Source organism: Taudactylus pleione, unplaced genomic scaffold, assembly GCF_031769625.1.
Source record: "Taudactylus pleione unplaced genomic scaffold, aTauple2 ptg000021l, whole genome shotgun sequence".
Lineage (NCBI taxonomy): Eukaryota > Metazoa > Chordata > Amphibia > Anura > Myobatrachidae > Taudactylus > Taudactylus pleione.
The window spans coordinates 974,287-1,002,261 of record NW_028284423.1 but is presented as its reverse complement, the minus strand read 5'-3'; the positions used below and the strand labels follow the sequence as shown (position 1 = coordinate 1,002,261).

The following is a 27,975-nucleotide window of genomic DNA, read 5'->3' as shown; positions in this document are numbered from 1 at the left end:
TGAAACAAAAATGGCCGCCGAGCAAAACAAGATGGCGACGGTCACTCACGGGAGAGTATGAGGGGCAGCGGGAGGCTAGGGAATGATCGTTGTGTGTGTGATAGTTACTCCATGCACAAATAAGCCTCTACGGGGATGTGTGAAGGACGGGGCATACCGAGGTAGCGGCACGATAAACAGCAATATTGCGACTGAAACAAAAATGGCCGCCGAGCAAAACAAGATAGCGACGGTCACTCACGGGAGAGTATGAGGGGCAGCGGGAGGCTAGGGAACGATCGTTGTGTGTGTGATAGTTACTCCATACACAAATAAGCCTCTACGGGGATGTGTGAAGGACGGGGCATACCGAGGCAGCGGGACGATAAACACAGCAATATTGCGACTGAAACAAAAATGGCCGCCAAGCAAAACAAGATGGCGACGGTCACTCACGGGAGAGTATGAGGGGCAGCGGGAGGCTAGGGAACGATCGTTGTGTGTGTGATAGTTACTCCATGCACAAATAAGCCTCTACGGGGATGTGTGAAGGACGGGGCATACCGAGGTAGCGGCACGATAAGCACAGCAATATTGCAACTGAAACAAAAATGGCCGCCGAGCAAAACAAGATGGCGACGGTCACTCACGGGAGAGTATGAGGGGCAGCGGGAGGCTAGGGAACGATCGTTGTGTGTGTGATAGTTACTCCATACACAAATAAGCCTCTACGGGGATGTGTGAAGGATGGGGCATACCGAGGTAGCGGCACGATAAACACAGCAATATTGCGACTGAAACAAAAATGGCCGCCGAGCAAAACAAGATGGCGACGGTCACTCACGGGAGAGTATGAGGGGCAGCGGGAGGCTAGGGAACGATCATTGTGTGTGTGATAGTTACTCCATACACAAATAAGCCTCTACGGGGATGTGTGAAGGACGGGGCATACCGAGGTAGCGGCACGATAAACACAGCAATATTGCGACTGAAACAAAAATGGCCACCGAGCAAAACAAGATGGCGACGGTCACTCACGGGAGAGTATGAGGGGCAGCGGGAGGCTAGGGAACGATCGTTGTGTGTGTGATAGTTACTCCATACACAAATAAGCCTCTACGGGGATGTGTGAAGGACGGGGCATACCGAGGTAGCGGCTCGATAAACACAGCAATATTGCGACTGAAACAAAAATGACCGCCGAGCAAAACAAGATGGCGACGGTCACTCACGGGAGAGTATGAGGGGCAGCGGGAGGCTAGGGAACGATCGTTGTGTGTGTGATAGTTACTCCATACACAAATAAGCCTCTACGGGGATGTGTGAAGGACGGGGCATACCGAGGCAGCGGGACGATAAACACAGCAATATTGCGACTGAAATAAAAATGGCCGCTGAGCAAAACAAGATGGCGACAGTCACTCACGGGAGACTAAGAGGGGCAGTGGGAGGCTAGGGAACGATCGTTGTGTGTGTGATAGTTACTCCATACACAAATAAGCCTCTACGGGGATGTGTGAAGGACGGGGCATACCGAGGTAGCGGCTCGATAAACACAGCAATATTGCGACTGAAACTAAAATGGCCGCCGAGCAAAACAAGATGGCGATGGTCACTCACGGGAGAGTATGAGGGGCAGCGGGAGGCTAGGGAACGATCGTTGTGTGTGTGATAGTTACTCCATACACAAATAAGCCTCTACGGGATGTGTGAAGGACGGGGCATACCGAGGTAGCGGCACGATAAACACAGCAATATTGCCACTGAAACTAAAATGGCCGCCGAGCAAAACAAAACGTTACCGTATATGCATTGAAAAGTCGCTGCGCAACTCAGCGTCTAACACAGCAAACTGCAAAATGACCGTGAACCTAGCAAGCTCCCTTACTTACAGTACCAGCGGGTTGATACTGTAGGAAACACCTGTAGAAGCTCAGGGTACAGCAATGAGCAGCAACAACAGCGACTTAGAAGTCAGGCAGCGTTGCAGGTACTAATAGTAATAGTAGTAGTAGTAGTAGTAGCTCAAGAGTTCGTACTGTTGATACAGTACGTACCGATGAGACAATCCGAGCAGCAAGTCCGTACAGTTAAGTAGCAGATTCACAGTGTGGATAGCTAGTGCGGTCTGAGATGCTCTTTTATGCTACCAGAGACAAAAGAATTCCTTCCCGCAGAAAATCTGGCCGCTGATTGGTGTATTTGAAAAATGCACTTCCTTGTGGTCCAATGGCATGGCAGAGTTTCGGCGGCAAGGTTTTCTTTGTCTCTGGTAGCATAAAAGAGCGTCTCAGACCGCACTAGCTATCCACACTGTGAATCTGCTACTTAACTGTACGGACTTGCTGCTCGGATTGTCTCATCGGCATGTATCAACAGTACGAACCCTTGAGATACTGTACTACTACCTGCAACGCTGCCTGACTTCTAAGTCGCTGTTGTTGCTGCTCATTACGGTGATCTACCTCTGCAACTCTGCCTGACTTCCGAGTCACCTTTGTTGCTGTACCGTGAGCTTCTACAGCTGTTTCCTACAGTATCACCTCGCTGGTACTGTAAGTACGGTAGCTTGCTATGTTTTGCAGTTTGCTGTGTTAGATGCTGATTTGCATAGCGAGGTGTTGTGTTTATCGTCCCGCTGCCTCGGTATGTCCCGTCCTTCACCCATCCCCGTAGAGGCTTACTTGTGAATCCAGTAACTATCACACACACATACTGATCGTTCCTAGCCTCCCGTTGCCCCTCATAGTTTCCCGTGACTGACCGCCGCCAACTTGTTTTGCTCGGTGCCCATTTTTGTTTCAGTCGCAATATTGCTGTGTTTATCGTCCCGCTGCCTCGGTATGCCCCGTCCTTCACCCATCCCCGTAGAGGCTTACTTGTGAATCCAGTAACTATCACACACACATACCGATCGTTCCTAGCCTCCCGTTGCCCCTCATAGTTTCCCGTGACTGGCCGCCGCCATCTTGTTTTGCTCGACGCCCATTTTTGTTTCAGTCGCAATATTGCTGTGTTTATCGTCCCGCTGCCTCGGTATGCCCCGTCCTTCACCCATCCCCGTAGAGGCTTACTTGTGAATCCAGTAACTATCACACACACATACCGATCGTTCCTAGCCTCCCGTTGCCCCTCATAGTTTCCCGTGACTGGCCGCCGCCATCTTGTTTTGCTCGACGCCCATTTTTGTTTCAGTCGCAATATTGCTGTGTTTATCGTCCCGCTGCCTCGGTATGAGTACCAGGAAGAGACATGACCAGGCAATCCAGTATGAAATGGTCACACCGGATGAATTTGAGCCTGAGGAGAACGACGACGATTTCAACTTGGAGACTGACCCATCCTTCCACTTGCTACATATGGACAATACAGTGGCATCAGAGCACTTGGACATGACACCAGTGCCATCATGCAGCCTGCCTCAGTGGGAGAGTACACCAGTGGCATCACATCGCCTGCCTGAACGGTCAGTTGAAGAATCAAGGATCAACAATGCAAGCATGCCTGTACTTTCACCAGGAACGCCTGTCATGTCGAGCACGCCAGCACCACTGACTGTATTTGGAACACCCTTACCGGATATACCACTGGCTGTGATCAACGTTAAGAAGGACAATGAAATTTACAGAGCTGTGAATTATGAGATGCATCAATATGCGCAAGCAATATTTCAGGAACACGTGCCCTACGACCTGTATTGCAATTGGACGAAGCGGGTGAACTTTGATGGAAGTCGGAAGAAAGTGCCAATCCCCAACAATTTAAGAGAAGATATCCTCTCAAGATGCCGGACAAGATTCAGGATTGTAAAAGAAGAACTTACTCGGATAAAGGACACGCTGAATGGGGTGCTGCGCATGCCAAGGAAACATGCATGGAGGACAGTCACGCATACAAGTACAGATCTGCAATCAACAAACACGACTTGAAGGGACTTGTCAGAAGACAGGAAGACCCGGCGCCGCCGCTGTCCAGGACGTGGCAGCGGCAGAAGAAAGAAGCTGAGGACAGGAGAGGACTAAAGGGGTGGAAAGCAAAAGAGCTAAAGAAGTTCCCCCCCTCAAAGCCTCTTCCACCATAACAGATAGGCCCTATGTGAGGCCAACGGAACATTAAACCAACCTACAGTAGACCAACAGGTCTGAAGAGAGGAAGACCCATGTGAAGAGAAAAGCGGAGGACAGGAGAGGACTAAAGGGGTGGAAAGCAAAAGAGCTAAAGAAGTTCCACCCCTCAAAGCCTCTTCCACCATAACAGGTACCGGTAGGCCCTCTGTGAGGCCAACTGTACTGTACATTAATTTATATTGTAGTTTGTTAGGCTGGTGAGATACAGTAGGGCTGATATTAATGTTACAGTAGATTAGTGTGACACTATTAGAGCAGGAAAGGGCCTTGCATGGCATATTCTCTCTCCTACAGGGACCTCTGTGTGGGATTGAGCGGGACAAAGAAAAAGAGTATCTCCGGTGAGTACTGTATGTACCGTACCTGTGTGTCTGTCTTTTACTGTCTGTTCGTCTCTGGCTATCCTCCTTTCTTCAGGGCGTACAGTGGACCTTGCACTCTGATGCACGGTAGAGTCTGCACCTGGTATACAGTAGGTGAAACTCTGCATCTGAGGCCAAAAGTGCCAGTGATGATTTTAACTTAAAAGCCTAATCTTTTTGTGTAGTCCTCGGTCCAGTAGGGCGTATCGGTCGGCATTTAGGAAGGACTGTTCTCACGTTATCTCTTTCCTCCTAGGTACTGTACAGTAGTCATGTCCGTGTCCAGCTTGGAATTCCAGGACATGCCAGCGGCAGAAGAAAGAAGCGGGGGACAGTAGAGGACTACGGGGGTGGAAAGCTAAACAAGTTTCCCCCCCCTCTGTAAAGCATGTTACTGTAGGTTAAATAAAAATTGTCATTAATTTATACAATTGGTGTTTGTACTGTATGTAATTCAGTCTTTAAGTGCGCCTGAGACCCAACACGTGCATCTGTCATTAAAAAGGTACAAAAACTCAATAACATACAGATGCAGGGGTGTATCGTCCTATTGGCCAGGATTTCACTCACCAGGGGCGCGCCGGCCGATGGGGGTTGCCACCCACAGTCATATACTGTACAGTATCCCTGTTGCCCATCACAGTGATTTCACAGCTGCCCGGCACTTACAGTAGAATACAGTACAGTAGACATACAGTACTGTATACACTGAGGGACTTTTCAATTTAGGGGTGGTCTATTTACTTTTTTTAGCTGGTCTCGTCTTTTCACTCCAAGGGGTCTATTTACTGTACTAAGCAGTGTTAGGAGACAGAGTGAAAAGTGATAGGGTGTCAGTCAATCAGCTCCCAACTGTCATTTTTCAAACACTGCCTGTGAGATGACAGTTGGGAGCACATTGGTTGGCACTTTTTCACCCATTGGAGCAAAAACACGTGATTGGCTAAAAAACGTTTACTGTTGTTGTGTATTTATTTAGTTAAAGCTTAGACAGATAAAATTGTATATAAATAGCAGATCCTAACTGTCACTGTACAGGCTGTGTTTGAAAAATTACAGTTACTGTAGTACAGTAGCTAATTGGTTGGTGCTACTGTATTTACAGTTTCTCCAATTTTTTCTCTCTCCAAGCTTTATTAAATCACCCCTTAAGAGTGGTGTGCAATTAATAAAAGTACTGAATGGGTGACTTACTGTACTGTATTTTCTTACCTTTTAGTTGTTACAGTATCAATAAATGTAAATACAGTATACTGTACTTTATCCACAGAACGAAGTAAAGACAGAAAACGTTGTACTGAATAAAACAAATGTTAATAAAAATCATAAATAAACAAAAATAAGGTGACCAAAAAATTAAAAAACAGATCCACCAGGTGGTGGGCCATCTGCCGATAGAGGCCTAAAAAGAACATAATTTGTTCTGTGGAGAGAAAAAAAAGGGTACAGTATTACAACACTAATATACAATATTGTACAATCTTGACACTAACGTAAATACTGTACTCTACCTCGAGTCAGGCGTGGTCCCTGCCTCCCTTGGGGTCCCTGCCTCCCTGAGGGTCCATGACTGAAGACTGTATTGGAAAAAAATATATTCACATTAACAGTGCTGTATTTACCTTTATTTGGTATGGTGCTACTGTAAATGGTTTGGCTACTGTAGCTCCTAACAAAGTACTGTACAGTACATAAACAAACAGAACAATACAATGGCTACAGTACGGTACAATGCAGGAAAAGTACTATACAGTTTAAACATTGCTACACCAAAGGTGATTATACTGACTGAAGCTGGCAGACAGAGGGATACTTTTGGTGCGGTGTAGATACAGTACAGTAACCTCCCACAATTTAATGACTATTACTGTACAGTATCTGCAAAGTATGTTTGCAAATGATTGATGACCCTGCACTGAACAACTGCTTGTTCGGAGTAGGCTCATCACATACTGTACTGACAAACGACTGCACGATTACAATGTCGTAATCATGCAGTGGTTGTCATACCGGTATCTTTAAGTGGATGCACACCTTTAGAGTGATATAGGTTTTTTGTTGGAAGAAAACACTGGCGCAACCCAATATAAAGCAGCCAACACACGTAACCAGCTGTCCTCACCAAGAACAGCTAAAGAGGAAATACACAATGCAAAAAAAATTTTTTGGTCACATATATCCGGCGCTAATCAGTTGTTTCATATCACTCAAATGTAACACAATAAAATCCTTTACAGTCTTTCTTATTTCATATGTATATCGTATATTGGATTTCAGTCCAAAAATCTGTTGCTTGTTGAAATAATTTCACTCCCAACGATATATAGAAAAGAGGGGAAAAAAAAGAAAAAAACTATATAGTGTAGTGATTTTTCAAACTTTAATAACATATACACTTACAAACAGACATAAAATTCAGACTTTCTGCTATCATATATAGCTAAGTCTCACTTGTTCTGAGACCATTTAAAATTAATAAAGAAGACAGTATATAATGCAGGTACTGCCACATTCACAGTTTTTTTAAAAAATGTATCCAAAATTGTAAAAGGTTTAAACCATACCGTGGTTAGCACCAGATTTGGTGCCCTTAAAGAGTATAGATGGGAGAATATCCAGATATGCAGCCCAGCTCCCTTTAAGCCTCTGAATGCTGTCCACGGTCACAGGATTTTACCAGCAGATAGATCCCAGCTGCAGCTTCTTTATTAATTTTAAATGGTCTCAGAACAAGTGAGACTTAGCTATATATGATAGCAGAAAGTCTGAATTTTATGTCTGTTTGTAAGTGTATATGTTATTAAAGTTTGAAAAATCACTACACTATATAGTTTTTTTTCTTTTTTTCCCCTCTTTTCTATATATCGTTGGGAGTGAAATTATTTCAACAAGCAACAGATTTTTGGACCTTTAGAGTGATGTCCTTTATAAAAACAAAAATAAAAACACAAAGTCTGTAAGGAGAAGAGGTTGGAGATGCGTCTTTGTAGTACAGAAGAGAGAGAAAGACGCTGTGAAAACAAAAAAAGGAGAGAGAGACAGTACAGAAGAAGACAATGTACTGTACAGTTGTGTAGGGTACAGTACTTACACGGCCTGTGAGGCCTGCTTGTCCCATGTTGAGGCAACTGGCCAGTGGGGGGCTGTGGCCTTCCACGTTCCCACACTGTGTGGAAAAAAAAAAATTCCTGTTACACAAGTACAGATACACAAGTACAGAAACAATGAGTGTGTAAGGAGAAGAGGTTGGAGATGGGTCTTTGGAGTACAGGAGGAAGAGAGAGGCACTGTAAAAAGGAGAGCACAATGTACAGTACAGTAGTGCACAGTACTTACTCAGGGTGGCAAGCCGCGCTCTGAATGAGGAAAGTCTTGGGCCAGTGGGTGCTGGTGTTGGTGGTGGTAGGACTGTGGACAAAGAACAGTTTCCATCAAAACCATTTGGAAACAAATAAACTGTGTAATGGTGCGTACACACTACACGATATGCTCCCTGAGTCGCACACTTTATCGCCTAGTGTGTACGCACCATAAATCTTGAACAGAGCCTCTATAACAACAAAAAACAAACACAGACAGAGGGAGAGAAAGAGAGAGGGAGGGAGAGAGGAAGAGAGAAAGACAGAGAGAGAGAGAGAGAGACTGACAAGGGTAAAAAAGGAGAGCGATACAGTGCTGTACAAAACAATGTGGTGTACTTTACTTACACGGCATGGAGACGCGAGTGGGTGGTGGTGGGGTAGCCGCCGGTGAGACGCCGCCAGAGGGTGCTGGTGTTGGTGGTGGTAGGACTGTGGACAAAGAACAGTTTCCATCAAAACCATTTGGAAACAAATAAACTGTGTAATGGTGCGTACACACTACACAATATGCTCCCTGAGTCGCACACTTTATCGCCTAGTGTGTACGCACCATAAATCTTGAACAGAGCCTCTATAACAACAAAAAACAAACAGACAGAGGGAGAAAAAGAGAGAGGGAGGGGGAGAGGAAGAGAGAAAGACAGAGAGAGAGAGAGAGAGAGAGAGACTGACAAGGGTAAAAAAGGAGAGCGATACAGTGCTGTACAAAACAATGTGGTGTACTTTACTTATGCGGCATGGAGACGCGAGTGGGTGGTGGTGGGGTAGCCGCCGGTGAGACGCCGCCAGAGGGTGCTGATGTTGGTGGTGGTAGGACTGTGGACAAAGAACAGTTTCCATCAAAACCATTTGGAAACAAATAAACTGTAATGGTGCATACACACTACACGATATGCTCCCTGAGTCGCCCACTTTATCGCCCATAAATCTTGAACAGAGCCTCTATAACAACAAAAAACAAACACAGACAGAGGGAGAAAAAGAGAGAGGGAGGGGGAGAGGAAGAGAGAAAGACAGCTAGAGAGAGAGAGAGAGACTGACAAGGGTAAAAAAGGAGAGCGATACAGTGCTGTACAAAACAATGTGGTGTACTTTACTTACGCGGCATGGAGACGCGAGTGGGTGGTGGTGGGGTAGCCGCCGGTGAGACGCCGCCAGTGGGTGCTGATGTTGGTGGTGGTAGGACTGTGGACAAAGAACAGTTTCCATCAAAACCATTTGGAAACAAATAAACTGTGTAATGGTGCGTACACACTACACGATATGCTCCCTGAGTCGCTCACTTTATCGCCTAGTGTGTACGCACCATAAATCTTGAACAGAGAGAAAAAGAGAGAGGGAGGGAGAGAAAGACAGAGAGGGAGAGAGAAAAAGAGAGAGAGAGAAAAAGATACAGTACTCTACTTACGCGTACAGAGGCCAGGGAGCTGTGGCTCCGGCTGCTCCTGTTTGAATTTTTTAACTGTGTGTTTAAGAAAAAAAGATGATACGGTAGAAAAAATAACACCTACATACTGTACATAACACCAATACAAACACACAAAAAATGAGAGTGATACAGTAGAAGACAATTTATAGTACTGTATACTGTAGTAGTGTAAGGTACAGTACTTACGCGAGCAAAAACCCAAATTTGGGTCAGTGGGGGACTGGCGCCAAGGCTTTCCTTGTTGCAGAACTGTGGTGGGAAAAAAACAGAATGTTCCTGTTATACAAGTACAGTAGAGAAAGAATTACAGTAGGGCCTGATTCTGATCCACACGTAACCGGGTCGATTGTCCGGCAGTGCACACGCGAGCACCGGAGCAAGTGAGATGGGTCTTTGTAGTACGGGAGGGAGAGAGAGACACTGTGAATGTAAAAATAAGGAGTGCGATACAGTAGAAGACAATGTATAGTAGTGGACAGTACAGTACTTACACAAAATGGATTGCCTCCTTTTCCAGTCGTCCCTGGGAGGATGGTGCCCTTCTGTGCCTTGCACTGTGGGTAACAAAAAAATTGTCATTTTGCATGAAAACAATATGGAAAAATGTCGCACATGCATCCTTGGTGATTTACTGCATACAGTACACACTAGATGATATGAACAACACTGTATAATGTACTGTACTGTATCATTGAACAATATTGTTAGCATTCATCCAAATCATCTAGTGTGTATGCACCTAAAGACAGGTCACCGCAACATACTGTACAGTACTGGAAAATAAGAAAAACACAAGGAGAGAAAGAATTAGTGTGTATTGAGAAGAGGTTGGAGATGCATGGAGAGAGAGAGAGAGACAGTAAGTATACAGTGGTAGAACAATGTAATGTACAGTACACTACTGTACTTACACATCGGGGCAGGGCTGCTGCTTGCCTCCACGATAAAGCAATCATATGTGTGTCAAAGAAAAACAAATATTGACAAGTCAAAAAATTAATGAAAACACACGACAGAGAGAAAAAAAAGAGAGAAAGAGACAGAGAGAGAAAAATATAGAGAGAGAGAGAAAAAGAGAGAGAGAGAACAATGTACTGTAGTGTACAGTACTGTTCTTACGCAGACTCTCGCTGGGGGCGGCTGGGGGTACCGTATCTGGCACTGTGGGAAAAAAAACATGTAAAGAGAGAGAAAGACAGAGAGAGAGAAAAAAAGAGAGAGACAGGGAGAGAGAGAAAGAGAGAGAGATAGGGAGAGAGGGCGAGAGACAAAGACAGAGGGAGAGAGAAAGAGAGATAGAAAGAGAGGGAGAGAGAGAGGGAGAGAGAGAGGGAGAGACAGAGAGAGAGGGAGAGGGAGGGAGAGAAAGAAAGAGAGGGAGAGAAAGAAAGAGAGAGAGGGAGAGAAAGAGAGAGAGAAAGAGAGAGAAAAATAGAGAGAGAGGATCAAAGGAGAGGGAGAGAGAGAGAGATAGATAGAGGGGGAGAGAGGGATAGAGAAAGAGAGAAAGGGAGAGAGAAAGAGAAAAAGGGAGAGAGAGAGAGAAAGGGAGAGAAAGAAAGAGAGGGAGAGAAAGAGAGGGAGGGAGAGAAAGAAAGAGAGAGAAACAAAGGAGAGGGAGAGAGAGAGAGAAAGATAGAGGGGGAGAGAGGGATAGAGAAAGAGAGAAAGGGAGAGAGAAAGGGGGAGAGAGAGAGAAAGGGAGAGAAAGAAAGAGAGGGAGAGAAAGAGAGGGAGGGAGAGAAAGAAAGAGAGAGAAACAAAGGAGAGGGAGAGAGAAAGATAGAGGGGGAGAGAGGGATAGAGAAAGAGAGAAAGATAAAGAAAGGGAGAGAGAAAAAGAGAGAGAGAAATAAAAGAGAGAAAGAGACAGAGAGAGAAAAATAGAGAGAGAGAGAGAAAAAGAGAGAGAGAGAACAATGTACTGTAGTGTACAGTACTGTACTTACGCAGACTCTCGCTGGGGGCGGCTGGGGGTACCGTCTCTGGCACTGTGGGAAAAAAACATGTAAAGAGAGAGAAAGAGAGAGAGAGAAAAAAAAGAGAGACAGGGAGAGAGAGAAAGAGAGAGAGATAGGGGGAGAGGGCGAGAGAGAAAGACAGAGGGAGAGAGAAAGAGAGATAGAAAGAGAGGGAGAGAGAGAGGGAGAGACAGAGAAAGAGGGAGAGGGAGGGAGAGAAAGAAATAGAGGGAGGGAGAGAAAGAAAGAGAGAGGGAGAAAGAGAGAGAGAAAGAGAGAAAAAAAGAGAGAGAGAGAAACAAAGGAGAGGGAGAGAGAGAAAGATAGAGGGGGAGTGAGAGATAGAGAAAGGGAGAGAGAAAGAGAGAAAGGGAGAGAAAGAAAGAGAGGGAGAGAAAGAAAGAGAGGGAGGGAGAGAAAGAGAGAGAGAAAGCGAGAGAAAAATAGATAGAGAAAAAGAGAGAGAGGGGGGGAGAGAGAGGGAGGGAGAGAAAGAAAGAGAGGGAGGGAGAGAAAGAGAGAGAGAAAGAGAGAGAAAAAGAGAGAGAGAGAAACAAAGGAGATGGAGAGAGAGAGAAAGATAGAGGGGGAGAGGGATAGAGAAAGAGAGAACGATAAAGAAAGGGAGAGAGAAAAAGAGAGAGAGGAAAAAAAAGACAGAAAGAGACAGAGAGAGAAAAAGAGAGAGAGAGAGAGAGAAAGGAGAGGGAGAGAGAGAAAGAGAAAGATAGAGGGGGAGAGAGGGATAGAGAAAGAGAGAAATGGAGAGAGAAAGAAAGAAAGATAGGGAGGGAGAGAAAGAGAGAGAAAAAAAGATAGAGAAAAAGAGAGAGAGAGAGGGGGGGAGAGAGGGGGGGAGAGAGAGGGAGGGAGAGAAAGAAAGAGAGAGAAACAGGAGAGACAGAGAGAGAGAGATACATACTCAACTTTAACATTACAACAGTATATACTGTACTGTATTACAGTATTAATACAAAATGTCCTATAGTATAAAACTGTATACAGTACTTACTTGGCTGGGGAGGGGAGTCTGGGTCCTCCTCTTGCCCTGGGGAGGGCACTTCAATGTCTTCAACTAAAATACACAAGGACAGAAACAGTTATTGTGTAAGGAGAAGACGTTGGAGATGTTTTAAGAGAGAGAGAGAGAGAAACAGAGGGAGACAGGGAGAGAAAGAGAGAGAGAGAAAAAGAAAGAGAAAAACAGGGAAAGAGAGCAAAAAAGAGAGAGAGGAAAATGAAAGAGAGAGAAAGATAAAAAGAAAGAAAGAGGGAGAGAGAGAAACAGAGAGAGAGATAAAGAGAGAGAGAGAGAGAAAAATAAAGAGAGAAAAACAGAGGAAGAGAAAGAGAGATAAAGAGAGAGAGAGAGATACAGTACTGTAGAAAAAAATGAGGACAGATGAGGTCACTGGGGCCAGGACTGTAGGCTTCCGTTGGTGATACTGTTGAAAAAAAATAATGTTACTATTACACTAGTACAGAAAAGAGAGACACTGAGAAAGAGAGAGAGGGATAAAGAGAGAGAGAGAGAGAAAGAGATACCGTAGGTAGAGAGAGACTGACAAGGGAAGAAAAAGAGAGATCTACAGTGCTGTAGAAAACAATGTGGTGTACTGTACTTACAGGGCAGGAGGCTTCCTGCAGCCTCATCAATGACGAGTCTGTCTGTGTGTACAGTATAAGAAAAAAAATATTATACAAAAAATCAAAAAGGCAGTAGCATGACACTATTGTGTCCATACTGTAACTGTTGTAATCATTGCCACTGTCATTGGAGGAGGCTGCAGAAGGTGGTGGTGCTGGTGGTCGTGGAGGTAGGACTGTGGAAAAAGAACACTGTACTGTCAGTTTCCCTCAAAACCATTTTTAAACAAATAAACTGTACAAATTTTGTCCAGAGTCTCCATAACACCAAAAACAAACACACAAATGAGAGAGAGAGAGAGAGAGAGAGAGAGAGAGAGAGAGAAAGAGAACAGTGTAGAGTAGTGTGTACTATACTTACTCCGAAAATTCACCCCACTGGGCCCGGCTGCTGCCGGTGGTGGTGGTGGTTGAGTCGGTGGTGGTGGCGCTGCCGGGGCAGGGGGGGCTTCTCGCCCTGTGGGGAAAAATACATGTCGTCATTAAGGAGAATTTGAAAACAAGAGTTCAGACCTCTATTCCAAATTGGAGAGGGATTACGGTACAGTACCTTAGGAAATTAGCTATTGATTAAAATACAAACCAATACAGTATACTGTAGTACAAAAACTACTGTAGTCTGTGAAGCTGGCATTGGGCCCAACATAAAACAGTATGGTACTGTATTGTCCTGTATATAAAAAAATATACAGTCCAGTAAAGTACTGTATGACCAAGTGGTGCAACGTCACACATACTGTAGGCTATGTGGGTGGCACTGTCGCCACCCCACGAGCTGTACAAGATGGCACATGCGCATGACACTGGAGCCCGAACCCAGCGGAGGACCCCGCTGAGGACTTTGCGAGACCTCGCCGTAGGGGTACGTACGGTATGAATAAATACAGTACCAGTGGAATTTTCGTTTGTATCACAGTGATACCAAACAAAATTTCCCCCTGGCATTTCCGTACGTTTGTAAATGGGGCAGCCTGTGAGATGACAGTTGGGAGCTGATTGGAGACCCCTGATTCTGTCCATGACGTACAGTAATAATGTCAGACTTAAAGGGGGCAGGGCCAGCACAGAAAAATAGTGTGTACAGTACTGTAGGTTAACATAGATTTGGTCGACAGAGATTAGAATGGTGGATCAATCAACTTGCCTTTTGTTACTGTAGGTTTATTAATCAAACAAGCCATGTCGACCAATAGTGTGTAACCCTTTAGTCCATGTACAGTACTGTAGATTTAATCAGCCTGTCAATCAAATGTCAGTATGTGTTAACAACTGTCAGTCATCGTCAGATACTGTACTATCCAACACCCTACAGTGCAGTGTACAGTAATGTAGAGTATGTCAGAGTCGTGCATTGTACTGTATTCGTTATTGTACAGTATACTGTAATTCATGTGATTATACAGCAATACTGTACTTACTTGACCTTATACGCCTCCGGATGCGCTGTAGGCGAGGCCTATCCCTCCGCAGCAGGTCACTCCACCTGCGCTGCAGTGAGCGAACATTGCGGCGCAGGCCGTATAGCCTGTGGATCTCACGGCTTGCACTTCTGTAGGCGAGCTCTTTGTCTTGGTTAGTGGCGAACGCTTGGTCCAACACAAAGAGCTCGCCGTACGAGTAGCGTCTTGCCCTCATAGAAGCCATTTTGACTAGCCAGTTATGCACGTCGTACTTCGCACGACGCACGACGCATGGCGTCCTCCTACTGGGAATGCGCCCGCCAGAGATGGAAATGCAACAGCATTACAGTAGAGTACAAATACTGTACCGACTGCAGTAATACAGCCAACTGCGCATGCTCAGTTTCTGCAGTTATGAAATCACTATTCTGTGGTGCTAAATTGTAGGGCACCGTCAGTTTTGAATATTCAGTACAGGCACATTCATAGCGGCACACTAGTTGTCCTAGCAGACGGGGGATGGTGTCTTTGGCAATGGTGACAATTCGTAGCATTTTTCAGGACACTAGGGCAGAGCTGACTGCTTTCAGTAAATGGATGAACAAAGCTTCCTTTATTATGGTAATGTGAGGCTCTTGGCTTGCTTTGGGGGAAGGGACCTGATGCACTGTGTATGACTCTCGGCCCACTGGGCATGCGCCAGAAATCCCATCGCAACCCTCCTACTGGGCATGCGCCCGCCAGAGATGGAAATGCAACAGAATACAATACTGTACCGACTGCAGTAATACAGCCAACAGCGCATGCTCAGTGATAGCATAGCGCTACATGGCGTATGGCTTGGCGCCACAGATCCCATTGTACCCCCCTCCATTTCTAATCCATTGCAGATGGCTGACAGCCACCATAGCGCCAACCGTGTAATACAGAGAGCTCTCTCTCATACAGATCCCACTACTACCGTACTTAGTGTGCAAGGTTGGAGCAGCATCACCAATGTCATCAGTTTGGGATGCAACGCTATTTTGCACATCAAATGCACAGTCAGCTTTGAACACAGAGCGCTCTCTCACAGACGGAAACCACTCTCAGACACAGTCCAAGGGACGTACCCATAGTGCACGAGGCTGAGACCGCATATGCGTTGTCGCATGTTTGCATTTTGCGGTTTCTGGGCACACAGTTTGTGATGCAGAGGCAGTAGATTCACTAACAGTTTCTGCAGTTACTGAATGAAATCACTATTCTGTGGTGCTAAATTGTACGGCACCGTCAGTTTGCAGATGCAGAGCCCTGTTAGCCACCATAGCCACAGTATGAAATCACTATTCAGTGAAATACAGTACAGTACAGAGCCCTCTCTGGGCACTATAGTATCCAGAGCAGACAGTGACAAAAAAAAATATACAGTAAGGTATATTCTTTTCCAGGGATCGAACCCCGGACCATAATTCTACCAAAGTGATCACCTAACCACTAGCCCACACGACAGCTACAGTGAACCACAGAGAGTGGCCTCATCCTTGTGCACTCCTCCCGCTGCTGTTTTTTAATAAAAAAAATAAAATAAAAAAATTGTCATACTGTAATGCATCCCATATCAGTGAAAGCTGTGCGTGCATCTAATTATTCTACAGTATCAGTTATACCGTGACAACAACTCCGGCAACTTCTCTACTATTCAGTTACTGCACCGTACCGTATGTACAATACAGTATGTGCAGTGATTTGCATCCTGTTATAAGATGTTACGTACAGTACGGTACAGTACTATATACTGTATATGTATATTATGCGACATTAAAAATACAGTATGGGTTGTGCGTTCATGCAAATGCTGTGAATATGATAGACATTCAGTACAGTGGAGCACTCGCCACCCAGCGGTTAAGCATTATATTACATGCAATTACAAAAGTGGAGCACTCGCCACCCAGCGGTTAAGCACTGTATTACATGCCGTAGCATATCCTTCTATGAAGAATACCACGGTATTCCACAAGTCCATGGCGCGACTCAGAGGCCTGCACGCCACGCCACAAGTCCATGGCGCGACTCACGCCACGCCATGAGCAACAAAATAGCTGGGCAGATCTGTAATGTGCCTGATTCAGACTTGGGAATAGCGTAAGATAGGGAAAGTAACCTGGACAAACCATGCTGCAATGCAAGGGGGCAAATACATACTTTTTTTTGCATGTGGGGTGAATACTGGCTGCTTTTGCATGTAGCCCACAAATATTGGACAGCTTTATTTTTACACTGCAATTTAGATTTCAGTTTGGACACACCCTTCCCAAATCCAAATCTCTCTGCATATTTTAAATCTACCCCCCCCCCCCCTGCAGTGCAGCTTGGTTTTACCAGATGTTCAGTTACTTGCTCTATCTTTCTCTATTCCCAACTCTGACTGAGAACTTGTATACCTAAATCCTGTACAAATACAAAGGACATCCCAGTGGCCACCATTCAAAACACAGAGCTTTGGAAGGAAATAGGTATCAGCCCTACACCTATGTCATGTGTATATGTGCGTTGGTCTGTGTTGTGTTGTATTAGACGTATAAGTTGACTAAGGAGGTTAATCTATGATGAAGAACCACAATCTAGGAATATGTAGTAAAAACGTATCAATAGGCAATTTGTTATTCGTTGTATTAGTCATATCATTGTATTTGTATAGGATTTAGGTATAATGTACAGTATGTAAAATGAATATTACTTGTATAATATGATTTTGCTAAAATTCCTGAATTGTGTTTACAGGAATACAGTACACAAAGCATCCCAGTGACTACCATATAATATATCAGAGCATACCAGTGACTACCATACAGCAGAGCAACCCAATGACCACAATACAGTACATTGAGCATCTCAGTGACCACCTTAGAATACAACAGAATATCCCAGTGATCACCAAACAGTACATTAAGCATACCAGTGATCACTATACAGTACATTCAGCATCCCAGTTACCGCAATGCAATAAACAGAGAATTGCAGTGACTGACATACAATACAGAGATCCTCCCAGTAACTGTCATACAATACAGAGCATCCAACAAATCCCAATTAGATAGCCTTCTGTGACTGCTGTGCAATATCATCCCCAAGCCTTTAATTAACCCCTCCTCAAACATAATTTAAACCTTCAGTTCCATATTAATAACCCCACTCAACATAATTCACCCCATTAACTCCCTCATCATTATTAATTAACCACCCCTTAATCAATTATACTTATAATTATAACCACTTAATTACTTTAATAAACACCTTTAAAGGTATTAACCTCTTGAGCCTCATAATCAAACCAAATTATCAGAACTAATCACTTATTCTAAACCTCAACTATACCTGATGATAAATGTATTCAGTGGCATCACTAGGATGGTGCCGGCCATACGGGTTGACACCATGCAAGAGGGTGACACCAAAATAACAGAGCTTCTCTGCTATTTTAGTGTCATCCCCTCAGTTGGTGTCACCGAGCAGCCAGCCATGTTGATGGATGAAGGGTTATATGCACACGTCATCCATTCCGCACTCCCCTGTGTCTAGAGAGGGTTGGGGCTTCCCAGCAGGTCCCACAGTGCTGTGCAAGCCTCCAGCATGTCCACAACGGGACAGCTCAGGGGGCGTGGCCTCACTGCCAAAAGGTCATGCCCCCTTTTGCGCACGACTGCTAATGACCTTTACAGTAGCGCTAAATAAATTAAAAGAACAGTAGCACTAATCCCCTACTTAAGTGCACTAAATAAATGACAAGCAAAGCATGTACACCTGCCTATATTTTGAGCAGTTACCTATATTGTCAATGTCGACATTTTGACTGTCTATATTTTGTCTATATTTTTTTGTCTATATTTTTATTTCAAAATGTTGACATGCAAAATATAGACACGCTTATATTGTCAATGTCGACATTGTGTCTATATTTTGAATGCAGGGTAAACCGCTGTATGTGCAGTTATCTATATGGTTACTGGCACCTTCTTAATAATATACTAACTTGATATTAATTTAATATACAGTATGTATGTCTATAAATTCCATTTTATGTGTTTAAACATGTCTGTTAATAATGAAAGTCGTAATATGGGTTATTTTTTTGGTCATGAGAAAAAATATTCTTGTGAGCTAAATATAATAAACGGTCAGTGCGGTACATGGCACTACACTGTCTACACACTAAAACAAACACACACCGCCGGGTAGTACATTCAGGGGCGCCGAGAGGGGGGGGAGCGGGTACAGATTACCTGGGCCCGGGCATTCTGAGGCGCCTGGCGGGGGCCCGGGTCTGGCGCCGCCCCCCCCTCACAGCAGCCCAGCACACAGCGTGTGCTGAGCTGCAGTGGAGAATGCTCGTGGCTGCTGAGCAGCAGCCACAGCAGTCTCCTATGCCTGTGCGGGGGAGAGATCACACAGATCACGCCCCCCCTGACTTTGCGCCGGGCTGAGGGGGCTCAGAGCGCACCCCCTCCCCAGCGCGCAGCGCGCGGCGCTGCAAATCTTTTTTTTTTTTCTCGGCAAGGGGGCATGGCCACGCCTCCCGCTATTAGGCCACGCCCCCTATTACCGGGGCCCGCCACGGCTCTTGGCGGGCCTGAGTACATTCACTGACAGTGTATTTGTTTTAGCAGCCAATAAGATTCAGACAGACTCTTATGGGCTGCTGCACCCAGGGCCAGCGCTGGGCTAGTGCTCATCATGAGCTCCGCCTTCCGGCTCCCGCCGTGGGTGAAGGAAAAGACACAGATTCATACAGAGAAGCAGGGCAAGTAATGTAATAGTAACAGAAATGACTGCAGAATCAACTTATATCACTGTCATAAAGCATTCCTGCCAACTGGGATTGTCAAGTGGGGCCGATGACGTAATTTAGCATGAATCGCGCCTTCGACCGCTTGGACTGCCCATTTTAGTGGATGGCTTACAGGTGAATAGCAGCCGGCTCATGAGACTTGCCCACTCATCTGGGGCAGCCAGGAGCACCACCATCCCACCTATTCAAGGAGAGCAGGCAAGTACTGTATGTCCTAAAGGTATGGGGGGAGTTGTCTGGGAAGTTAAAACTTTTCTCAAACTCTGCCATTACAGTCCAGGTTTTAAGTATATCCATGCTTGAGTCCAGATGGTTAAATCAAATTGACTACTTTGAGGTAAATTGACAAAACTGAGGTACTAGTTAAGTCACGTGTGCTCAAGCATGGATATCCTTAAAACCTGGACTGTAATGGCAGAGTTCCGGAACCACTGACCTAACACATGACTCCAAACATTTAGACACACAAAATCATTACAAATAAACCACCCAAACCCTGTCCCAAAATCCTCCCAGAAATGCATACTGTGGACGTAACGTCGGTCACTTTCATGTAAGAGTCACCCCTTTCAAGGTCACTAAATCAGGACTGTCCCACAAAATCGGGACAGGTGGGAGAGATGACTTGTATTTATGAATGTATATATTTTATTTCTAAATATGTTCTTAGTGGCATGTAAGTTTGTTCTCTTAGAAGCAACATATTTCAGGGATCATATGTTACAAATCTCCTCATTGGAAATATAGTAAGCAGATCTCCATTCATGCAGCATTGTGACTGGAGGAAATCCTTTAGACATATGAATCATCTTTTTTGTTTGTTTTCCAGCTGCAACTTTTATTGATTGGTGGAACATATTTTCTGGGAATGCAAATACATTGTATGACATTGGGTCTGCTGAGACAGAAGTGACTGCTTGAAAACAAAATTTTTAAATTCACTGAAGTTCTGATAGGAACAGACTGTTTGCAGACTACACAGGTGTAAGGAAAGATGTTTTAAAAATGACTCCCAAGACTATTAGTACCATAATGCTGTATTTCCTCTTGCTCAGTTATTTCTATTTAAGTAAATGTTTTAATGTACTGCAAAGTATATATTTTTAGCAGATAGATTATTCTGTTTGTATTATTATGATACCGCTCCTGATTATTGTACAGGCCCTGGAGATTTTTTGTACAGTCTAAGAATTTTCACAGATGTCACAAGAAAAAAAATTACACTTGTTAGCAGTAAACATTATTATGACAAATAATTTAACAAAATCAAAACTTTACAAATACAAAGACAAAATAAATTTGGCTTACATTTTAAACAACATATTTAAAAATATTTTTGTTTTACATTTTGTAGAACTCGGTAATGAAAGCTGCAAACCATCCAGAGTTAGATCCATTACTATTAGGGATCTGCAGATGAAATACTGTGGCAGCACAGATCATTAATTAATTTCTTCCTTTCCCCGAGCATGAATAAGTAACAGTTGTTTTTCCCAGCTGTGTCGCATAATTAAAAAGCATGAACCAAAATTCTTTTAATATGTTTTATTATATTAAAGTATTTTTCACTGTCTTTAAATGCAAAGAAAAACATAACGAAAAAATGTGATGCACAGTAAACAAAAACAAAAAACATAATACCCTAAATACAGTAAAATAAAGTATAATATCTATAGGGACAATGTAAAATCAAGTAATGACCATAGGTCCACTAGTCAAGATTTGAAAATATTTAGGGGGTTATATTTACTAAAGGTCTGTTTTGAGTTTTGGGGTGATTTACCGTCAGTTTTGCAAAATGTCCATTTACCACTTTAGAACATCAGACCAACAAATGATTATTTAACATATATCAGAATAGGATCTGCAGATTTAGAGCGCAAGGACAGAGGTTGCGCCTACAGCAGTCCAGAGATCCAGTAATACTCGCAAAATGTATGTAATCCCAGGATGTATTGGAGATATCTGCTACGTTTCCTGTTTCCTACTGCAATAGCAGCAGGTTTGTATGGGGGTTACTATATTGTGAAATTTACCAAGCCCTGGAAGGCAAAATATTCTGGAGCTTGACCCCAGTAGATGGCGTTTGCTATTGTAGCCTACAGGCTATATATTGCAGATTCTACTGGGAGAGGAAACCTCCTATCTCTGTCCCTGGATGTGTTTCATATTACATCAGGTGGATTAATTTATTTGAAAAAAAATAGCAGCGATAACAAATTCTAATTATTGGGTCTCAAACCCAATGATTAAAAATGGATCCCTAAGTGTACTGGCTTATCCAGGTTCTGTGTCCACCAAGTGTAAAGAGTCGAGACATATTTTGCAAACTCATTTTAGGAAATGTATATTGAAGCTTACCTGCCAAGTCTCACAGTCCCATCATGAGTCTCAAGCATTAGCAGGATGCCTGGTGAGACTGTTAACCATAGTCTTTTTTTCCCCGATTCTTTTAATCATCAATATAGATTATACATGTCATAATTATCGGCATATGACTACAAGTTGGTAGGTGCATAGTGGATGTGAGCAAGGAGGTTAGTTCACATGATTCCAAAGCAGAGTAGATTTTAGTGAATATAACAGGAAACGTGATAGAAGACAAACAGCAGTCAATATGATAAAGTATCAATCCCTCTTGGACTAAGTACTGTACAACCGTAGAGCATTTTGATGCTCCAATAACACAAGGACAGACTTGTGCACATGTAAATCCTTTTATATAGGCATGTAAACAAGTCTTGGACCTGGAGTCTAATCTGCCTGACCTTTAAGTTTGATGAATAATAGTTACTCAGACATGTGATGTTATTTAGACAGATGAGTCATGCACAATAACACATCCTGTAGTTAGAAGACAGCACATAGCGATTAACCATTTAACTACATATCAACACCCCCTTTCACTTAGAGATGCCTCTTGTTACAAGTTCTAAATATCTTAAACTTTCTCTAAATCTTCCTGTAATAAAACATAATAAAAGTATCAAGAAATAATAACAAAAATCATTAATCATCACATTTCAGTCCACATTTTTCACAAAATGCACTCAGCACTTGTGATGTAAGTGCTTTAGTGATACAAATGTGTCCACATACATCTAGCCTCCTTGCCTATTAAACAGCCCATCTAGTCATGCCATGCTGTGGCGTGACTCAGTAGCGCAGAGCATCTTTTTGTGCAACTTTTTTCTTTCAAATGTGTCTTATTCGCACAGTGATGTGTATGGGATGAACACACAGCTTCTGCTGATTAAAATGATATGCGGCATGCCTATATTCTGCGTGTGACTGTGGCTGTATCTGCATATGAAATGCTATGTTACAGCCGCTGACACTGTAAAGTAGCATTTTGCATGCAGATAAAACAGACATATCTGTATATCGGCAATATTTTGCTCACTCGTGATATAGTTTAGCGTAATTAAGTTATTCTCAAAAAGTTCTCTAATAAAATTATATTTGATAGTGATGTACTTTGATCTGCCATGGTGCTTCGTTCTAGAAGATAACCTTTATTGTCGCACAGGATGTTGAGAGCTTCTTTAGGGTTTAAAACATTAGTTAACTTAAAGTACTTTTAATCCAAAGTGCCGCTTTTGCTATTTCAGTCAAAGCCATACATCCAGTAGAATAACATATTTTGTCTTCATCTGCTCCCCAATCTACATCATAGAATATTTCAAGTTCTAAAGTTTAAATGTGGGTACACACTAGACGAAATGTTGTCCAATCCCATGGATTGGAGTGACAAATCGGGTACATCATTAGTGTGTACCCATAATATGTGTGCTCCCGTGGGTCGTTAGGGACATCACCCGTCACCCCTACTACATGGCCAACAGGGGAATGTAGCTAACAACGCCATGCTGCAGAATGTAGCTTGACACATCCCTCCCCCCATCGGCACCGGCATTGGCAAGTATGTACAGTATGTACTTGCCACATGCCGGGTCCTGTCGCCGCAATATCGTGCTGTGTACACATCGGCTAATGTCTTAAAACATAAATATTATGGAGCTAGTACATTTTAGGTATCTCAAGATCCTCCTAACTGCTAACCAATAGTGCTTTCCAGGATACAGTAAAAACAGGCTAATGCGCATTGCATGTGTGATATCCAGGCGGCAACTTCCAACACTTACATACATGAAACTTCCAATTGAACTCTGGTATGGGATAGCTATACTTACATTTTTCTCCTAAAATATTTTTACATTTTCAATGTGACTTTCTTGACCAGCTAGTAGCAAATCATCTGTATACTGTACACAAAGAAAAAAGGAATAGCTTTCCTTTTATTGCTTTGTGCTATAGACAATGATCTGTTTCTGATCTTTCAGAAACCAGGTCTTGTACCTCCAAACAGTAGGGGGCTTATGCAACAGACAGGAGATTGCTAGGTAATAACAGGAGTAGTAGTGTATGAGCAACAGTAAAATGGCAAGATCAGTTAACTGAAGTACTGATGTCAACCACAAGTTTTGCCCAGTACACTGGAACAGGTCGTAGCAAGGGCACAATTTGCAGACATCATGTAGAGTAATGTAATTCTTGAAGAGCAGCACAGTAGCTAACCACAGGTGGAATGCAAGTAACAGTACACTCAGATCTGCACCACAGTTCTTAATGCAGTAGGAATAGTTAAATGCAGTCACTATTATTGCAGTAGGAGCATAGCACAACAACCCACTATAGAAAAGCAGTGGTGTTTAAAACAGTGATTCCAGCAAGGCACAGGTGGATTGCTCAACAGATAAATAATGCACAGGTCACACAGCAGTATACTGAGGAGTATACATCAGCAGAGTTGATGCACAGTAGTGAAACCCTTAGCTGAATGAATCCTTCAGGAAAACAGCTAGGATATCAGTAACCGCAACCAAGAACAGGGACCGAATGACAAGGTTCCAAGAAGAATTATCACCGGCATGGAAGTGTGGAATGAACTGCCCTTTAACAGCACTCAAAGCCAATCAGCACTCTAATTTAACATATGAATTGTAGCTGCTGGGCTGCAACCAGCAGTAACAAAGCCAGGACCAGAAGGCACTGTGACTGCAGAGTCCTGGTAGCCTAGCAACCACTGGGACCACCAGATAATGCAGCTTGCATGATGCGGCATTCCAATCACCTAGCAATGACCGGGTCCCACCATGAAGGAGAGCTGTGACGGTGGCTCGTAACACTAGTATGATGTTCCAAGTTCTGCCCCTTTGTTTTAACAGTATAATGATTTCTTAAGTAGACATACTTTTCTTCTGAAAACAAAGTTTTATCATAGTGGTCTGGTGGCTCCATAAAGATTTCTTCATCTACAGGTAGTTCACCATTAAGAAATGCTAAATCATAATCTAGTTGATATAATAGCAAGTCATATAATGCAAATATAGCAATTATCAAACGTATGGTACTGTAACTTGTGACAGAGAACACTTCACCGTAGTCAATTCTGGATTTTTGAGTAAATCTCTTTGCAACAAGGCGAGTCCTGTTACAGGCAGTTTATCTGTCTGTATTTAGCTTTCTACAGAAAATCCATTTGTTTTTATTTGTTTTTCTGGTGGGTCATTATATTCACAACAGTCCTAGTCTTCATCTAAAGCAGGGGTTCCCAATCACGGTCATCAAGGCACACTGAAGGTGCATACACACACAATGATTTTTTTAACGATTATCGTTATCATTCAATCGTTGAAAAAATCGTTCACTTTCTGAGTTAAAACGATGAGCGATTATCGTTCATGCGCGTTCACGTTTGTAGCTTGTAGTTTGTGGCTCAGTCAGACTGACCAACTCAACGATTTTCAGTAAGGGAATATGCAAAAATAGTTTGTAGTTCATAAAAATCGTTCATTACATTTAGTAAATGAACGATTTTAGTAAACGATTTTCGTTCATTATTCCCTTGAAAAAATTAATGAAAATCATTTATTAAAATCGTTCATTTACAAAATCGTTGTGTGTGTATGCAGCTTAACAGTCCAGGTTTTAAAGATAGTCATACTTGAGCACAGGTGACTTAGGGCCTGATTCAGACCCACTCGCGAGCGGCTGTCCGCTCGCAAGTGGGTCGATGTTATGCACTGAACATGCGCACGACGGAGAGAGCTCCGTCGTGCGCATGCGCCAGACGCGACGAGCGAAGGAAAGTCCTTCGCTCGTTGTGTCTGATCAAAGGGGGCGTGCTGTCGATGTTGATTGACAGCACGCCCCCTTTGGTGGGCGTGCCGGGGGCGTGCCTCCCTGACGGGGGCGTTCCCACGGGAACGCCTCCCGTCAGAAGCCGGCCCACTGACATCACTAGTGATGTCAGTGGGAGTGATTTTGGCTCTGATAGAGCCAAAATCACTCCGGAGCTTGCGGTTGAAAACCTCAACCGCAGGCTCCGGCTCGCAGTTTCGTTGGTCGCGATGGTCACGACCATCGCGGCCATCAAACTGCACGCTCGTATAGGCTGTGGGTGGTGACCCACAGCTATACGAGCATCCAGGAGGACGCTCCATTTTCATGGAGGGCGGCCCTCATTCAGAGCGTGTGCTCTGCTCAGAGCGTACGGCTCTGAATGAGGGCCTTAATTAGTACATACCTCAGTTATTTTGATTTAACCATCTGTGCTTTAGCATGGATATCACTAAAACCAGGGCTGTTAGTGTGCCTTGAGGACCGAGGTTGGGAATCACTGATCTAAAGATTAAATTTCCATAACTACAGCAGACTTCCATTAGGACACCTCATTATTACTCAATTTTGCTTCTTCAAAATTTTGCAGCTCTGAGAATGCTATAATGGCAAATTCCTCATTATAGCTCTTTGGGGGTTTCACTTTGTTATGTCTTGCTGAAATCCTTGTTTGCTGTTGGTCTTCAAAGTTTAAAGTCTCTTGGTTCAAAGTATTCGTATTCACAGATAGTTCAAGCATCATACATTTCTTAGGCACTTCACAGTTCGACTCATGAAATATGACATCTTGAGATTTAAAGAGATTTTTGTTAGCAATGTCTCAAAGTCTATGGGGTCAATCCCATTAGCCACGATGATCTCGCTGTTGCGAGTCATCGCAGCAGTGGCCGCACTTTACGACAGCCCGGATTCGCCAAATTTTGCTCGCAGCCCCATAGTGCAGCGAGCAAAATTTTGCGAATTCAAGGTCGAGTAGGGCTGCAAAGGGCGCAATGTGCCGGTCCGTTGCGGGCATTTTAACTCCGTTGCAATGGCACTTCGCACCCTTCGCATAGAATAGGATTGACCCCTTTATATCATGCTCTCAATATCCAAGAAAATACAGTCTTGTGATTTGTAGTCTAAAGGGGCACATCCACTAGCAGACTGTGAAAAGACTGCACGATTATGATGTTGTAATCATGCAGTCGTTTCACAGTCTGTGCTTAGCCTACACTGAACTATCAGTTGTTCAGTGTAGGCACCCTCCCTCATCCCTGAACATGGACAATCTGTCGTTATCGGCGGATTGACCAGCATGTTCAGGTGATGATAGATGTCAAAAACGACCAGCAGGAACGCGCATCGCTGGTCGTTTTCAACATTTTCGTTGCCAATTTGTGAACGATTAATGATATCATTATCGTTCATTTGCTCATTTTAATCGTGTAGTGGATACCCGCCTTAACTTGCACATTCTTTCTTTTGGAATATGTATATACATTTTGCAACCAAATACTCTTAAGTGACTTATGTCAGGTATATAACTGGTCTACTCTTCAATCTGTGTTTTCCTTGTCACTGCAGCAGTGGGTACGATGTTCTTTAGATTAACAGCTGTTTGAAGTGTCTCAGCCCAAAATTTCTTTTTAAGGCCAGAATCATTCAGCATTGCACTGGTTCTTTCCACTATAGTATGATTTGTACGCTCACTTATACTGTTTGTTTTGGCATAATTGACATTGTTAGCTGATGCTTGATCCCATATTTTCTCTTGAAGTCGGAAAACCTTTTGTTTTGGTATGCTTCTCCATAGTTGGATCTTTTGGTTTTAGTTTGTAAGCTGTTTGAGTTTTTACTAAATTCTTGTAGCCCTTCATTTTGTGTATCAATTCACTTTTTGCTCTTAGGCAGTGCTTATGGATCATTCTTGTAAAATCATCTATTAGTGTCATAAAATACCTGAATCAACCAAAAGATTCTTGTTCTATAGGACCACATACACCTGTGTGCACCAACAACAGTGACCCTCCAGCTCTAGTTGCCACTTTTGGGAAAGGGCATCGGGTTTGCTTACCCTTGATGCAACTGTCAAATACCGGATGATTAGGATTGCTTATAGTCATTCCTTTCACCATCCCTTCTTGAAGGTTTTGTACATTCTCATACTCTAAATGAGACAGTTGCTTATGCCACAGTTCCATAGTTTGACTAGAGTCAGCAACAGCCATCGCATAACACTGTTCAGTATTCTAAGACATAGAGTTGCTGGCATTGGGTAGCAGTAGCTATTACTGTCACTTTTGTATTGACCACGGAGCACTTGCCTTCTGCAAAGTTGATTTTGTTGTTTTTCATCTCAAGGATACTGATGGCGATTGAGTTAAGTGCAAGGTCTGGTACAAATAAAACCTCTCAATATCTGTGACTACAGTTTGCCTTTGATTTTTTTTGCCTTTTGATTTTTCATTGCAACTAAAATGTCTAGTGGCCCTCGAGTCCATATACCAGCAGTCTCTTCTATGACTGTCTGCTATGTTCAAAGCTGACTCGCTTTTGTTATAACGCATTTTTCGCATACCACTTTGGTCTTTTAATCTGCAAACAGAATCCCTCTATTCTACTTTGTGGCAAATAAAGCATTTGTACTTTGTTTTTTTTAAATGTAGTGTCCTTAGTATATAACACAGATATTCCAGCAATATTGTCCATAGG

At 43.4% G+C, this 27,975-nt stretch overlaps 2 long non-coding RNA genes across 2 annotated transcripts; both read right to left on the bottom strand.

Moving 5' to 3' along the window:
* Positions 1 to 7,581: 7,581 nt before the first annotated feature.
* On the bottom strand, positions 7,582 to 8,258 carry LOC148539673 (uncharacterized). Its single transcript, XR_015869867.1, has 3 exons — positions 8,176 to 8,258; positions 7,805 to 7,876; positions 7,582 to 7,634 (listed from the first exon to the last, which is right to left on the bottom strand). It is a non-coding gene; the product is annotated as an uncharacterized LOC148539673 (long non-coding RNA).
* Positions 8,259 to 8,936: 678 nt separating this feature from the next.
* Positions 8,937 to 9,487, bottom strand: LOC148539672 (uncharacterized). The gene is made up of 3 exons (XR_015869865.1): positions 9,446 to 9,487; positions 9,239 to 9,292; positions 8,937 to 9,015 (listed from the first exon to the last, which is right to left on the bottom strand). It is a non-coding gene; the product is annotated as an uncharacterized LOC148539672 (long non-coding RNA).
* Between the last annotated feature and the right edge of the window lie 18,488 nt (positions 9,488 to 27,975).